The 15,988-nt window shown below is 39.7% G+C and overlaps 1 long non-coding RNA gene across 1 annotated transcript in view; it reads left to right on the forward strand.

Moving 5' to 3' along the window:
• The window catches only part of LOC122682013, an 87,062-nt gene that overhangs the window by 40,131 nt on the left and 30,943 nt on the right, over window positions 1-15,988 (forward strand). The window contains exon 2 of the long non-coding RNA XR_006337191.1: window positions 2,642-2,799. This is a non-coding gene — a long non-coding RNA (uncharacterized LOC122682013). The remainder of the gene's footprint in view (window positions 1-2,641; window positions 2,800-15,988) is intronic.

A 15,988-nucleotide genomic window follows, 5' to 3' on the forward strand; every position in this document is an offset into this window, starting at 1 on the left:
AGCTTGGAGATTCTCTGAACAGTCCAGCATAAATTCTGTACCTGGCCCTATGGTCCATCAGGACTCCTGGGAAGGTGACAGTGAAGTCCCCCAAAGAAGGATGCTTTGACCTGCACATATTTTTCCATAAATACCCTTCTGAAAATATTCCTACCTAATATCAGAAATTATCCTATTTACAATAAGAAGTGTGACACTTCTCTTACCGTTCAGGCATTCTTTCTAAGCCAAAATCTTTTGAGTCAGCTCTGGATAAGGATTCTCACAGCCCAGTAACTTGCAGCTGAAAGACCCAGTTAATACAGGAAGAGGAATATGGAAAGCTACTTATCACTTCCTTGTCAGTGTAGTGACTTCTTGGTTAACTAATTTGGCCACCTCTGTTCTGCCCCTACCTGTGTCCCTGGTCACATACCCTCAGTGATCTTGATCATATAGGATGTGCTCAAGAGTGTGCATGTGTGGGGATATATGACCTCAGTTAGGTAAAGTGTGGATAGCAGAAACTGTACAATTTAGGTTGCCCATTTCTTTCATTTAACTGAAGTCTCAGAATTGTCTTACTTTGAATTTACTCTCAATCTTTGTTAGCATCTAGTTTTCTTGAAACACAAAATACATCTTTTGCAGTTTCACAACACATAGAATGAAGTCAAGCAGGGATATTTAGGCTGCAATAACCTAATCTACTTTTTACTAAGATGTTTCAGAGTATACTGTCTGCTAATATAAATTTATTATCTAATATTAAGTAACATACTATGCTATATTATCATGTAATTTGGTAGGGAAAAGAGTGCTTTGTATTTTAGATATTCTAAGAGGCCACATTTAAACACATCATTGCTATGGTTCTTGATCTCTCTGGTACTGTTGATAGTGTTCTCTTCTCACTCCTTCTTCATATAAAGTGTCTGACCCTCTTTGGTTTTTGATACTACCCTTTTCAAATGTTTCTCCCAACTTGCTGATTACTGTTCTTGGTCTTCTTTGCTTTTTACTTGTGGGTGTTTCATGCTGTTCATTCTCAGGGTGCTATTCTGGACCCTCTTCTCGACTCACTCTATTCAGTCTCCCTCAGTGATATCATAAAACAATTATCCTCCCCCCAGAAAAGTTAGCTCCCCACCACAGAGCTGTCTTTCACATGGCTGCCTACAAAGGCTTCTCAAATGCAACATGTCCCACAGCTTAGAAAACACTGTCCAATTCATGCAGCTGGAACCCTGGGAGCCAGGTCAGTCTCCTCCCTCTCCCTCCTCCTCACTCTACACATCTGAATAATCACTAAGAACTGCTGATGGCACCACCTAAACACTCCTGAAATTTTCAATATCTTTCCATAGCCACTCAAAATAGCTGTTTATTGCTTAAATGCGAAGTTGACATTATTTCCCTAAATTTAAAAAAAAAATCAATGGACAGTCATCTAAGGATAAAATTCAACTCCCCTCCGAGCTGACCCATCAGATGAATGCATGTCCATCAGAGAACCCAAATCAGATGTCATTAGGGGATGAGGTGAACATATTTTCCAAGCAGAAGGAAATCAAAATTTGTAGAGGATGAGAACACAGCCCACCATAGTCTGAAGCACCTCTCATCTGGATGGCATCACCGACTCGATGGGCATGAGTTTGAGTAAACTCCGGGAGCTGGTGATGGACAGGGAGGCCTGGCGTGCTGTGATTCATGGGGTCACAAAGAGTCAGACACGACTGAGCAACTGAACTGAAATGAACTGAACTGAACCTCTCATCAAGAAGTGATAATTTTTTGCTCACCTCTTGGATCCAGGCTTGTGTAAATAATTTAACTAATAAAATGGGCCAGAAGTAACTTCGTGGAACTTTTGAGGCTATTCCTTAAGAGGCCATGAAACCCTCAACTACACTAAGGTTGGGTAGGGAATCCCCATTTTGTGCCACCATATGGTCTGACGCTACTCAAGTTTGCTTTAAACAGCTAACATATCCGAGCAATGTGTCACTGAAAAATTTATCATTAAGAACTAGTGAAAATTTCTATGGACAGCTGTGCTACAAACCCAAATAATATTTTATCCACATTACAGAGAGACTTTCTTTCATTCTTTGGATCCAAAGGCATTTTTGTGGAGGCAAAATCCTAAGCTCTAGGAAATTATGAGAAAACCAAGTCACACACGGGCTTCCCCAGTGGCTCAGCAGCAAAGAATCTGCCTGCAATGCAGGAGACACAGGTTGAATCCCCAGGTCAGGAAGATCCACTGGAGGGGAACACAATAACCCACTTCCAGTATTCTTGCCTGAAGAATCCCACAGATAGAGGAGCCTGGTGGGATACAATCCATAGAGTCGCAAAGAGACATGACTGAAATGACTTAGCACACACACACGCAAGTCACAAAAAGCAGGGGGTTTTGAATATTTTCTGTTACACAATTCTCTTTGTGCATCTCAATAAAGAAAACCACAAATTACTGACATTGTTACAAAGGGGAAACTCTACCTCTAAAAATATTTGCCTCTTGTTTAAAAATTTATTGACTTCAATCCATTCACCACTATACAGTTCCACCAGCTGAGATTTGGAAGGAAGGTTTGTTTTTATCACGGTAATAGTTAGGCAGGAAGCAGTAAATCTTGCTGGTCATTTACAGGGAGACGTCAACCAATAAAAGTAAGCACATGATGTGAAGGACCAACATGTACCAGGACATTGGCCACTTCCTGCTTTTACTGCATTTACTTCGTTTGGCCGTCTTCCACTGTCACTACTGTTTCCTTGACAACCAAAGCACAGAGTCCTCTCCTTAAGGTAATGATTTGATATTTGTATATACTGTGAAATGATTGCCACAATAAGTCTCGTTAACATCCTCAACCGTATGTAGTTACAAAACTTTTTTCTTATTTGACAACTTTTAAGATCTACTCTCCTAGCAAGTTTTGCACACGCCCTACAGCATTAACTGTAGTCAGCGTGCTGGACGATACAGCCCCAGGACTGACTGACTTTGCAACTGGGAGTTTGTGCCTTTTGATTCCGTATACCCATTTCACCTACCTCCACATGTCTGCCTTTGGCGACCACAATCGGTTCTCCATATCTATGAGATGGGCTTATTTCTTTTTCTAATAGAGAATTTTCCATGTATTTTTAAGATTATACTAAATGGCCCATAGCATTCATTTGAGGAGATGCTATTAGCAAGTGTAGAGCCCATAAGACCAATGTTTTGGATTAGGTGTTTATTTACTGGTTTTCATCTGCTTCCAAAAAAATCAGAAGTCTTATTTTTCAAAAGGCAAGGAAAAGAACAGTTAAAAAAAAAAAGTAATAAACCTTATAGAAAACAATGGAAAATATCCCATGAACCTGAAGTAAGTTGGTTATTGAAATGCATGTTTTAATTAAATTCTAAACTTTATGGCAGCAATAGCAAAGACAGGAAGCGTAATGGACCTTGTCATTTCCTTTGTCCGATAACAAACTGCTTTGGAGGAATAAATCCTTTTCTGGTCTTAAAGCATAAGGACTCATGATATGGATCTTTTTATGGGGGACTAACACGATGAGCACTGCTTTGCAACAAGTGGTCCAACAGACTGGGACTGTTTTCCTTGAAGAAGTATGTCTCCCTCTGCTTCACCCAAGATTTTGCAATGAAAGCTGCTGTGTTTTTCCTGGATCATACTATGTCATTGGGCTAGAAGGAAACTGATCAAACTTATTCTGGATTGTGAACTTGGGTAATTAGTTTGGTGGTTCAAGCTGTAGAATATTAACCTGAGGATAATCACAACATAAACGTAGTCACAGTGGAAAAAAAAAAAAAGTGCTGACAGAAACCAATCCAGCAGAGATGAAGATGGCACTGTCACCTTTGAGGCCATAGTTCAAGTTTCTCCTGAGGTTTTATCAGTAACTTTTTCCCTGCTCTTAGTGGTTCAACCCCTCCTTTGAACTCAGCAGACTAGTACCTTCTCCTTCTCATCTCCCTCTTCTCCATCAGTATATCTATTTGAGTTTCTGTCTTTTGCAACCAAAAGGATCATGGTAATATATTTAAAAACAAAGTTATGAATTTATGGTGCCTGTTTAATTCCCAGTCTTCTACTTCTTTCTGCTTTCTAAAAAGATGTACACTTCATTTTTAGCTGTTCCTAAATGAACAGCTGTGCTGCTTGGGATGGGAATTGGGTAGGAGAGAGTGTAAATAAACTAAATAGAAAGGCCACTTTCAAAGTGCATGTCCTAGTTCTGGAGAATGAAAAATGTTGTACAGAGAATATCTGAGTGCTAAGTCGCTTTGGTTGTGTGTGACTCTTTGCGACCCTATGGACCGTAGCCTGCCAGGCTCCTCTGTTCATGGGATTCTCCAAACAAGAATACTGGAGTGGTTTGCCATTTCCTCCTCCCAGGGGATCTTCCTGACCCAGGGATCGAACCTGCATCTATTGTGTCTCCTGTGTCTCCTACACTGGCAGACAGATTCTTTACCACTGGCACCACCTGAGAAGCCTAAAAAATACCTAGTATATCACAAACCTACAATCAGAAACCATTGTTTGGTGTCAGATTTGTTTTTCCTATGAGGATTTATATACAGTAAATCCCCTACATATGAACAAGTTTCATTCTGAGAGCACATTTTAAGTCCAATTTGTCCGTAAGCCCAACGACGTTAGCCGAGGTACCCAACTAATGCAACTGCCTACACAGGTTGTAATAGGTTTATAATACTTTCCACACAAATAATACAAAAACACACACACAAAAAAAAATAAATAAAGAGAACATTTTTCATCTCATACTACAGTACAACAGTTGACACAGAGGGGCTGGCATTGAGGGAACAAGCAAGAAGAGTTACTGACTGGAGGAGGGAAAGGAGGTGGGGAGATGGCAGAGATGAAGGATCATCAACAATAGGAGATGGAGGGCAAGCTGCAATTTCACTCACGCCAGACACTGATGGCACACGCTCTGGTTCCTTGCTGGAACCAGATGCACATTTGCATCGTTAGAAGTTCACAACTTGAAGGCTCATAAGTAAGGGACTTCCTGTAATGCTTTGGGTATAGCAAGTTTTCCTTAAATTCTTTCAGTATGAACACCCAAGTGAGGCATGTACTAACTAGTTGCCATCATACACTTCAGGATGGATATGACAGCAACCTTGCTTCATATGCATCTTTTAGGCACCACATATGATTACAATCTTCTCATGGCATATTATTCATCCCATCCTACGTCTCTATTTTCTGTAAAGGAGGACATAAAACTTGATGCCTGATGTTGATTTCATCATCTTTTGATCTGAGTAACATTATGCTTTACACCCGCATGTAGGAAAATTCACCGAGAGTCAGTCTTGTCAAGAGCACTCTGGAGTCTTTATTTTCGGGCGGCCCTTACTTCCACTCCCACCCATTCTGCTCCAGACCCACAAGCACCACTTAGGTGTTGTACATGACCTTTGGGTGTGCCTATTGTGCTCATCCAACAGAAAATCACATCACCTAGGAAGAATTTCTTTAAGAATCCGGAAAAGAGCTGGATTGCCTTCAGTCCGATTAACTTCATGAGCAGAGCAGGTTTTCTTTTATTTTTAGTACTTCTAGGTCAAAATAGAAAATAGGAAAGTGTGAACATTTTTATCAGTTTGAAAAAGGAAGTGGTTTAGTATCAGACTTTTATTTCTTCCCTCCTCCTGTTATAGGAGTCCCTTTGTTGGGGTCTCAAAATCCCACCTCTCTTCCCGCCTATTCATTCATGGTGACATGGCATTCTCCCTAAGGAATGAAGCTTCCATGTAAGGTTTCTGCAAATGCGAGGAACAGAGGGAAAAAATCATGTGTAAAACATGAAGAATCCCTCAACTTGTTGGCACATTTACACATAGCTTCTGTATTTAGATGAAAACTTTGGGTTTTTTATATACTGTTTCAAAACCTTGAAATTCGTCCTTGCTTCTTTCCACTGTGTTTAACTGATATTTTTCACTTGTGTTACTTCTTTTTGAGTTGCTTTAGTATCTCTACAAACTTGCAGTATATCTGAAAGACTAAAAGTTTTCAGACACACCTAAAAGAAAAGCTAATGTTTTTGTTCCCTTTCAACCTGCAACATTTTAACATGCATTTTCTCTGTGTTAATTCCTAGTTATTTCCAAATTTCAAATGATCTAGATTTTCACATATGTGAATTCTGTTTTAAAAGAAAAAGCAGGTGGTATCACCCAAAAGGCAGATGAAGAGATCCCTAGCCTCCAATTCTTGAGGAATATAAACAATTTGGCAGCTATCCACAAATAAACACAGCTCTGCAAGAGTTCAGGGACCGATTCAAGAAGCTTCAGCAGCAAGTGGAACAAAAAACCTGAAAATAAACAACAGCAAAAGGGAAGAACAGCTTCGTTTTTGCCTGTATCATCTCATTCTCAGGATGGCACTGCTAAGACCGAAGAAGGAACTCCCTAGGTTGAAAGAGCTGCCCTAAGAAAGGGAGCCTGGTCCCACAGAGTCCAAAAGTCTGTTCTGTACATCTGTGTCTCTTTTTCTGTTTTGCATATAGGGTTATCATTACCATCTTTCTAAATTCCATATATATGGAGGGAGGTGGGAGGGGAGATCGGGATGGGGAATACATGTAAATCCATGGCTGATTCATGTCAATGTATGACAAAACCCACTACAATATTGTAAAGTAATTAGCCTCCAACTTATAAAAATAAATGGAGAAAAAAAAAAGAAAGGGAGCCTGGGGTGAGTGACCAACTTTCCAAGGTTTGGGGACACTTCAAGAAGGACCCATCTCAGTTTCACTCCCTTCATAGACCAGCAAAGCTGGAATGTACAGAGAAGGCAAAAAACAGGGACTATCAATGTCAGCTACACAGCAGAGCAACCTGGATCCCAGTGGTCTGCTCTGCAGAGGACCAAAAAGGACCAAGAGCAACCTGGATCCCTGTGGTCTGCTCTGCAGAGGGCCAAGAAGGACCAAGAGTAACCTGGATCCCAGTGGTCTGCTCCACAGAGGACCAAGAAGGACCAAGAGCAACCTGGATCCCAGTGGTCTGCTCCACAGAGGACCAAGAAGGACCAAGAGCAACCTGGATCCCAGTGGCCTGCTCTGCAGAGGACCAAGAAGACTTGGCCACTGAAGAATCCAATGGCCAGCAAAGCCACCATGGACCTTATGCAGCTTTCACTGGGTTCTGCCCCATAGTATTCATGTTCATGGATGCCGGCCACCTGAGTCCCTCCCTGCTCCATCCCACACCTCTGTCTCAGAGCTAGGGACACATACCAGCAGACAACTGAGGACTCTGCGACCCACATGGCAGTATTTGCACCCCTTTAACCTCACTCTTGTCACTGGACTCCACTGTTGTTGGCTACCATGGGAAGGCCCTGAAGCACCAGCCTGCATGCTGACAGCCAGGGCCCTGCAGCTGCTAGAGACGCTGGCCCTTGCTGGCACTGGCCCCAAACACTACACATAATACCTGTTAGTATTTGCCAGACAAGTCCAGCTGGTCCGCACATCTGGTCCGCACATGCATACCAAACCCTGACCACCAGCATCACCACCAGCCCTAGTCCATAGACACTGGGCCTGGAGGCAGCTGAGGGCTCACACACTCTTCGTAGCCTCTTGAGATTCTCACAGACTCACCAAAAGGATGACACAATTTTTGATGTTGTGAACATCGGTGTCCTGCCCCAACAACAGTTAAGCCTCCCTAGGCCTAGAGCCCCGACACACCACTGCACATGGCACCCTACAGCACCAGACCCCGGGTCACAGCATGCTCCAGTGTGCCCCCACCTGCATGAGAAGGTATTTCTCTTCAAAAGTCAGTGCAGAAGGTCTAGAAGAGATGAGAGCTTCTTCAGATGCACAGACACCAATGCAAGGCTACAGGGAACACAAAGAAACAGGGAACTATGACATCACCAAAGGAAGACAGTTAAACTTTCAGTGACTGACCCCAAAGAAATGGAGATCCATGGACTGACCCATAAAGAAGAACAAAAAGAAAAAATAATCAAAAGAAACAAAGTAAACTTAGAGAACATACAGGACACCATTGAGAGAGACATTCTAGGTACCACTGGGGTCCCAGAAAGAAAGGACAGGAAGATGTGAAATATATCTGTATATCTAGCTCTACATATACATATATAGATATCTACAGTGAAGAACAACTCAGCCATAAAAAAGAAGGAAATCCTATCATTTGCGACATCATGGATGGATCTTAAGAGTATGATACTCAATGAAATATGTCAGACAGAAAAAAAACAAGTACTGTTTGATGTCATTTATATGTGGGATCTAAGTAGGGTACATTAAACTCATAGACACAGAGAGTAGAACACTGATTGTCTGGGGCTACGGGGGGCAGAAATGGGAAGATGCTAGTCACAGAGCATGATCTTCCCCTAAGTTCTGAGGGAGCTAATGTACCCCATCATGATGATATTTAGCAATACTTTGTTGTGTGCTTAAAAGTTACTAAAAGAGTAGAGCCTTCATGTTTTTACCATCTGTAATGTGAGATTAAGAATGCTTATCTAACCTAAGTTGGTAAACATTTTGCAATATATATATGTATTACAACATCACCTTGTACACTTTAAACTTACATGATGTTATATATCAATTATATCTCAGTAAAGCTGGGAACAACAAACTAGAGGGTTTGTTTTTATTTTTTCAGAACAATGTATCTCAAGGTACATTATTCTGTTGCCAAGTGGAATAAAAGAACAGCATTAAATGAGCTATAAGAATATTGGAGCACAGCAGAAACTAATATGATATTGTAAAGCAACTATACCCCAATTTTTAAAATATAGAATAATTATCAGAAAACTTTTGATTATTGCACTAAAGGTCTTTATAAAAGTGATTTCTGCTTAAAAGCAGTAGCAGCAACAAGATTGTGCTCCCATGTAAAATAGAACAGATTTAAGTATTAAAGGAAGATGGCGGGTAATCTGACTGGAGTTGACAGTGGGGGTGATTAGCACGCATGCTAGAAAATACACGTAATGCATCACACCCCAAACGCTTGTTGCAAATGTTGAGTGCTCAAAAAAAGCACAGATCTCTCACAATTTCCATTCACTCCTCGGGAAGACTTTCCCCTTTGTCGCATCCCTTCTCTCAAGTACTGTGGGTGAGGCACCATGCTGGAGCAGAAAGAACATTGGGTAGTATACATTACGCCTGTCTGTGCATGCATGCCTCCTTTAAATAAGAGGAATGGCACATATAATGTGTTAATTCTTTATGTGTCCCTGAACCATAAGTACCAGACACTGGGTATATTGCAATGAACAAGACAGTCCCTGCCCTCATGGAGCATACATGCAAATAAAAGAGATCAACATTTTTAAAAATTGCAGAATTGTACTATCTAATAAAATTCAGAGACTATGATAACATAGTGATGCTACATCTATACTGGGAAACTAGATATGGTCTTCACAAATAAATATTTTACCTAAAATCTAGTTTAGAATTAGATATGGATCAGGAGGAGCAGTAATGTGGGAGACAAAAAAAATGTATATTTTATGCATAGCAAATATTATGTGTAATGGTCAGAGGCAAGAAGCTAGTAGCCACTTTCCCAGGAATCACAGTCCTTTATGTTTCTAAATTCTCTTAGGTCTTATAGATATAGCTCTAGTTTCACAGTGCCTTTTCTGAAACTTACCCCTAAAAATCTCTCATCTATATTATATCAATAACCTCAGATATGCAGATAGTGATGGTTGCTCAGTCATGCCTGACTCTTTGCAACTCCATGGACTGTAGCCTGCCAGGCTCCTCTGTTCATGGAATTCTCCAGGCAAGATTACTGGAGTGGGTTGCCATTTCCTTCTCCAGGGGATCCTCCTGACCCAGGGATCCTGCATTGCAAGAGGGTCTTTACCATCTGAGCCACCAGGGAAGCCTACTATTAAGAGACATTTCTAAGTATAAAGACAGGTCAACTTAAAAAGTGTCAGCAGATACATGCTTGACTTTATCTTATAATCTATAAACAATACATTAAAATATGTAATGAATCCATACACCTTTTCCAAAGGAATACCCAAGATGGAAGTAGCAAGAAAGTTATAAATGACGGTCATCAATCAGATGAAATAATTTAGATGAAGCTTTTCTCTCTCGAAGAGATCATATAAAGTTAAAAGCACACTGTATTTCCTTCCTGACCGCTTGCCCAGATATGCAGATGACACCACCCTTACGGCAGAAAGCAAAGAAGAACTAAAGAGGCTCTTGATGAAAATGAAAAAGAAGAGTGAAAAAGTTGGCTTAAAACTCAACATTCAGAAAACTAAGATCATGACCTCTGGTCCCATCACTTCACAGTAAATAGATGGGGAAACAGTGGAAATAGTGACAGACTTTATTTTCTTGGGCTCCAAAATCATTGCAGATGGTGACTGCAGCCATGAAATTAAAAGACGCTTGCTTCTTGGAAGAAAAATTATGACCAACCTAGACAGCATATTAAAAACCAGAAATATTACTTTGCCAACAAAGGTCCATCTAGTCAAAGCTATGGTTTTTCTAGTAGTCTTGTATGGATGTGAGAGTTGGACTATAAAGAAAGCTGAGAGCTGAAGAATTGATGCTTTTGAACTGTGGTGTTGGAGGAGACTCTTGAGAGTCCCTTGGACTGCAAGGAAATACAAAGAGTCCATCCTAAAAGAAATCAGTCCTGAATATTCATTGGGAGGACTGATGCTGAAGCTGAAACTCCAATACTTTGGCTACCTGATTAGAAGAACTGACTCATTTGAAAAGACCTTGATGCTGGGAAAGACTGAAAGCAGGAGGAGAAGGGGACGACAGAGGATGAGATGGTTCGATGGCATCACCATCTCAATGGACATGAGTTTGAATAAACTCCGGGAGCTGGCGATGGACAGGGAAGCCTGGCATGCTGCAGTCCATGGGGTCGCAAAGAGTCAGACACGACTGAATGACTGAACTGAACTGAACTTATATTGACCTTTCTCCTTCCTGAAATCCTATTGCTATTTATCACTGAATCAGATATTTTTAACATTTAGTCAGTTTTTGCTTTGCCATAGCAAATCATTTTACATGTGTCCATCTTGTCTTCCTACTGACACTTTTAAGCTCAGCATAAATAGGACTGCATTTTGTACTGCTTTGGTGCATATCACAATGTGTAATCACAGTGCTAGGCACCCAGCATTCATTAAGAAAATTCTTGTTGAATTATTTGTTTTCCTTTCCTCTTAAATGCAGGCTTCCTGTCATAGCACTGAGGCCAATAATTCATGGGTTGAAATGTTGGTGCAAGGAACAGGATTAAATGTCTTATCAAGTTTTTGGAGCCTGTCATTCTTCACCTGGATTTAGGAAATGAAAAGAGTCCTGACGATACCACCAATTTCCTCCTGCAGTGTTTCTAGAGGAACTCTTCTGTTACCCTTAAGTATCTCTGACTGATGACATTAACATCTGAGCTCCTGAAGAAAACAAATCTCAAGATACCACAGAAGGTTCTGCTAAAATTGCCAAGAATAACAATGGTTTTTATTTGGGTAGTACTCGCCTTTCAAGGTATTCAGAACCTAGATGTATAACAACTCTGTCAATGCATAAATCCTTTCTCTCTGCTAGAATAGAGTACTAACTGAGAGATGAAGAAAGCTATAAATAAAGGAGGTAAATCATTTCTTTAGATCTTAAAAGGAAACCCGCTGACTGTCAAAGAAGGAAAGATGTACTAAAATCCACAGTGTCAAATAAACTGTATCATAATGTTTTATTTCCCTCTTATTTTTGCTTCAGGTGGAGACAGCCAACACTGATGGCCCAGAGATTAGCAGGACTGAGCTTTTTTGTTTTGCTTTTAAATATTTATTTATTTACTTCTTTAGGTTGTGCCAGGTCTTAGTTGTGGCACACAAGATCTTTGATCTTTGTTGTAGGCATGTGGGATCTAGTCCCCTGACAAGGGATTGAACCTAGGCAGGCTGCATTGGGAGTGCAGAATCTTAGCTGCTAGACCATGAAGGTGGAGAAGGCAGTGGCAACCCACTCCAGTACTCTTGCTTGGAAAATCCCATGGATGGAGGAGCCTGGTAGGCTGCAGTCCATGGGGTCACGAAGAGTCGGACACGACTGAGTGACTTCACTTTCATTTTTCACTTTCATGCATTGGAGAAGGAAATGGCAACCCACTCCAGTGTTCTTGCCTGGAGAATCCCAGGGACGGGGGAGCCTGGTGGGCTGCCGTCTATGGGGTAGCACAGAATCGGACACGACTGAAGCGACTTAGCAGAAGCAGCAGACCATCAAGGAAGTCCCAGGACTGAGTTTTAATCTGAGTCCCTTTGCTCTCAGCCTATAGGCAAACACTTCTGTGAAGTATTTTCATGTGCCTACATAGAACAAAGATCTGATGAAGCATATTGTGAAATAAAAATATGAAGCCCAGATGTATCTAACATTTCACAGTTTAAGCATTCTTCTCTCTATGGTTACATCAATGTGCTACAAATGCACGTACATGTGAAATGTACTAAATAATTTGTAGTAAAATGTACTTTTATACAGAAATTATTTCCCAACTGTCCCCAGTTTATTCTGCTTTATATTGAGATTTTTGTAATCAAATTTGTAAAAAAAAAAAAGGTGAATGTTTCGAAAACAGATGAAAGTCGACATGGTATTTTATTGATGCTTTATTACTATAAAGGTCATGGTAATCTATAAGCTCAGTGTCCCTAGGCTCTTGACAAAACTCTCTAGAAACTTTCGGATGTGACAAAGATCACCCAAGTTGGATTCCAAATGGCTAAGAGAAAAAAAGAGGGAAATAGTCCTTGAGGACTCAGATGTCTGAGAAAGATTTAAGGAGTTTTTATACTTTGATAGAGCTTTTAAGAAATGTTTATCTATTTTTCTTTGCTCTGGTCACATACTGAGAGGGCTTGCAAACTGTTTATTTAAGAGTAATTTTTTTAGAGTGAAGTAGCTCCTGATTCCTAAACAGTCCCCATGGTTGTTATGTTAAAAAAAAAAAAAAAGAGGAAGAAGAAGAAAAGAAAAAGAAAGAAGAAATAACTCTTTCAGAGGAGTAGGAAGCTGTCAAACTCTACTTAATGGAATCATTTGTAATATAATGTTTTTCCTTTCTCTCCAAGAATCAGTGGTTTTGCTGCCTGCTGATGGCTCTCCTATCTAGAATCTGCTCATCTTCCACAATTTGAAAAACTGAAATGTAGAAAAGTGCTCTGCACAGGTGGCAAATTTGAAATTATTTACTGTGCTTGAAATAAGGGACATTCTAATACTTTATCTCCTCCCGCATTCATCTTTGTGTCTACTCAGCTGCATTCAATTTAATAAAGCTTAGAGCAGATCAAATCAAAGTTTGATTTGAATTTAAAGAAGGGACTACATGATCAGGACTGGGGTCTCTCTCTCTCTCTCTGTCTCTCTGTCACACTCTCTCTGTCTCATTCTTTGAGAGAGAATAGTTTTGAGGTGATCAGCTAGACAGTTTACTGGAAAGTAGTAGTTAATTGTTTCCATTATCTAGAAATAACTAAAGGCATATCCCTGAAGTAGATTTCATCAAAATTTATTGATGGGGGAAAAGAATATCAGAGTATGCAAAAGGGAAATAAAGGAGTATATTTCCATTAAAAATTTAGAAATATCAAGTTTTTAAAATTAATCCTCTTTTGTGGATCTGCAGATCAGAACTTGGCTGATATTTGAAAGCATAAACAACTTTTTAAAAAAGATAATATTTTTATGTAAAGCAAAACCTAAATATAAGAAGGTACATGGATTATAAGTGCACAGTTCAAAGAATTTTTACAAAGTGACACAACTGTGAAAGCAATACAGGTTATGAAACAGCATTAAGCTCCCTTCCCCTCCTACCCAGCTTCAGTCTCTGCCTCACTCCAAAGCTATGCCCTAATTTCTAACACCATAGGTTAGTTTTGTTTATTTTTCCCTTTCTTAAAAGTGGAATTTTGCATACTATTCCTTCATACCTGACTTCTTTCACTCCATATTTTCTTTGTGAAATGCATCCATGTTGCTGTGACTAGTACTAGTTCATTTTTCATGGTTGTATAGATTATGTGTGATTATAGCATAGTTTATCCATCATCCTGTGCATGGACATTTGAGTAGTTTTTTATTTGGGTTTAACACTAACAGTTCTTTAGTAATTATTTTAGTATATTTATGGTGAATATATGTCCACATTTCTCCTGGGCAAAGGAATTGCTGTGTCACAGGACATACTTAGTAAATATTTCCATTTATTTTCCAAGTTTGTCCTAAATACAGTGTATGTGAACTTCAGTTGTTCTATCTCTGAACCAACATAGGATATGTTTCTTTTTTAATATCTGCCATTCTGATGAGAATGTAGAAATGTCATATTTGAATTGACATTTTTCTGGTAGCTAATAAAATTGCACATCTTTTCATATGTATGCTGACTATTTAATACTCATTTGTGAAGTGTCTCTTCAAATTTTTGCCTCATGTTTCCATTTTGATGGTCTATCTTTTAGTGAATCTTCTAGCTATTCAGGATATAGACATAAAACCTCTTCTGACATTTTCTTGCTTGCGTTTTCAGTACCCTAATAGTGATTTTGACAAATTTTCTCCAATTAATGCATTCTAATTTATCGAATTTGTCCTGTTACAGGGAATCCTCTGGTGGTCCAGTGGATAGGACTTCGTGCTTTTGCTGCAGGGGGCATAGGTTCCCCTGGTTGGGGAACTAAGATCCCACAGGCTGCACAGTGTGGCCCCCCAAAAATTGCCCTGTTACAATTAAGATTTTCATGTCCTATTTAAGAACTATTTATCCCAGGAGCAAAAGTTATGTCTATTTAAATATTAATTATACATCTCAAAATACAGAAAAAATAAGTAGTCTATATAGCACTATATATCCATTGTTTAAGTTCAGCATCTATAAAATTTGGTCAGGGCAATGTGCACTGGAAGAAGTCGCATTTCTATAGAACTATGAATTAAATATAATTTCCTCTAGGGCTTAACCTCCCAGAATGTTGTAAAGTTCAGTGTCAGTCCTTTTAGTTTTGTCTCATCCCCTGCATAGAATCTTATCTGAATTCTGAGTTTAAGTAGTGCCAGGGAAAGAACAAGAGTGACAAAGCCTTTGTCCACAGAGGCACCATTCTTGCATGCCAGGCCCACCTCTCTGTCCTCAGGTATAGATGCTCAAGAATGACACTCTCATCTTCTCTCTTTAAGACATCAATCTCTGCTACCTTGCTTCTGGTCTCTCTCCAGTCTCAGGAAAAGCTAAAAGTATCTCATATCTGAGTACAAACGTGCTAAGTCACTTTAGTCATGTCCGACTCTGTGCAACCCCATGGACTGCAGTCCACCCGGTTCCTCTGTCCATAAGAGTCTCCAGGCAAGAATACTGGAGTGGGTTGTCATGTCCTCCTCCAGGGGATCTTCCTGACCCAGGGAATGAACCCACATCTGTTACATCTAACCTGTATTGGCAGGCAGGTTTTTCCCCAGTAGCACCACCTGGGAAGCCCATGTCATATCTAGTTGGTTTCTACGTCGGCTAGTCCAAGGGCTTTCCTTCATATCCACATACTCAAGATAAGGCAACAACCAGCTCCTTCAATAGATGTTAATACACTGGTTGAAGAGAGGTTGACCTTTCTTCCAGAGCAATACTTAAGAAAAAAAATGGTAACACAAATCTATCTTTTTTGTAAAATATGCCATTATAAAAGAAAATTCAAACTATGAAAGGACTGTAAAATCGCCTTTAGGAATAAAATTAACTATGGTATTCAGTTATTCACAAGAAAATATTTCAAATCTAAAGTTTTTTTTATCCTTGCAAAAGAAACAATATCTATTAATAATATCATAAAGTTAATAATAAGTAAAATATAGAACATATACT

Source organism: Cervus elaphus, chromosome 23, assembly GCF_910594005.1.
Source record: "Cervus elaphus chromosome 23, mCerEla1.1, whole genome shotgun sequence".
NCBI classification, from domain to species: domain Eukaryota; kingdom Metazoa; phylum Chordata; class Mammalia; order Artiodactyla; family Cervidae; genus Cervus; species Cervus elaphus.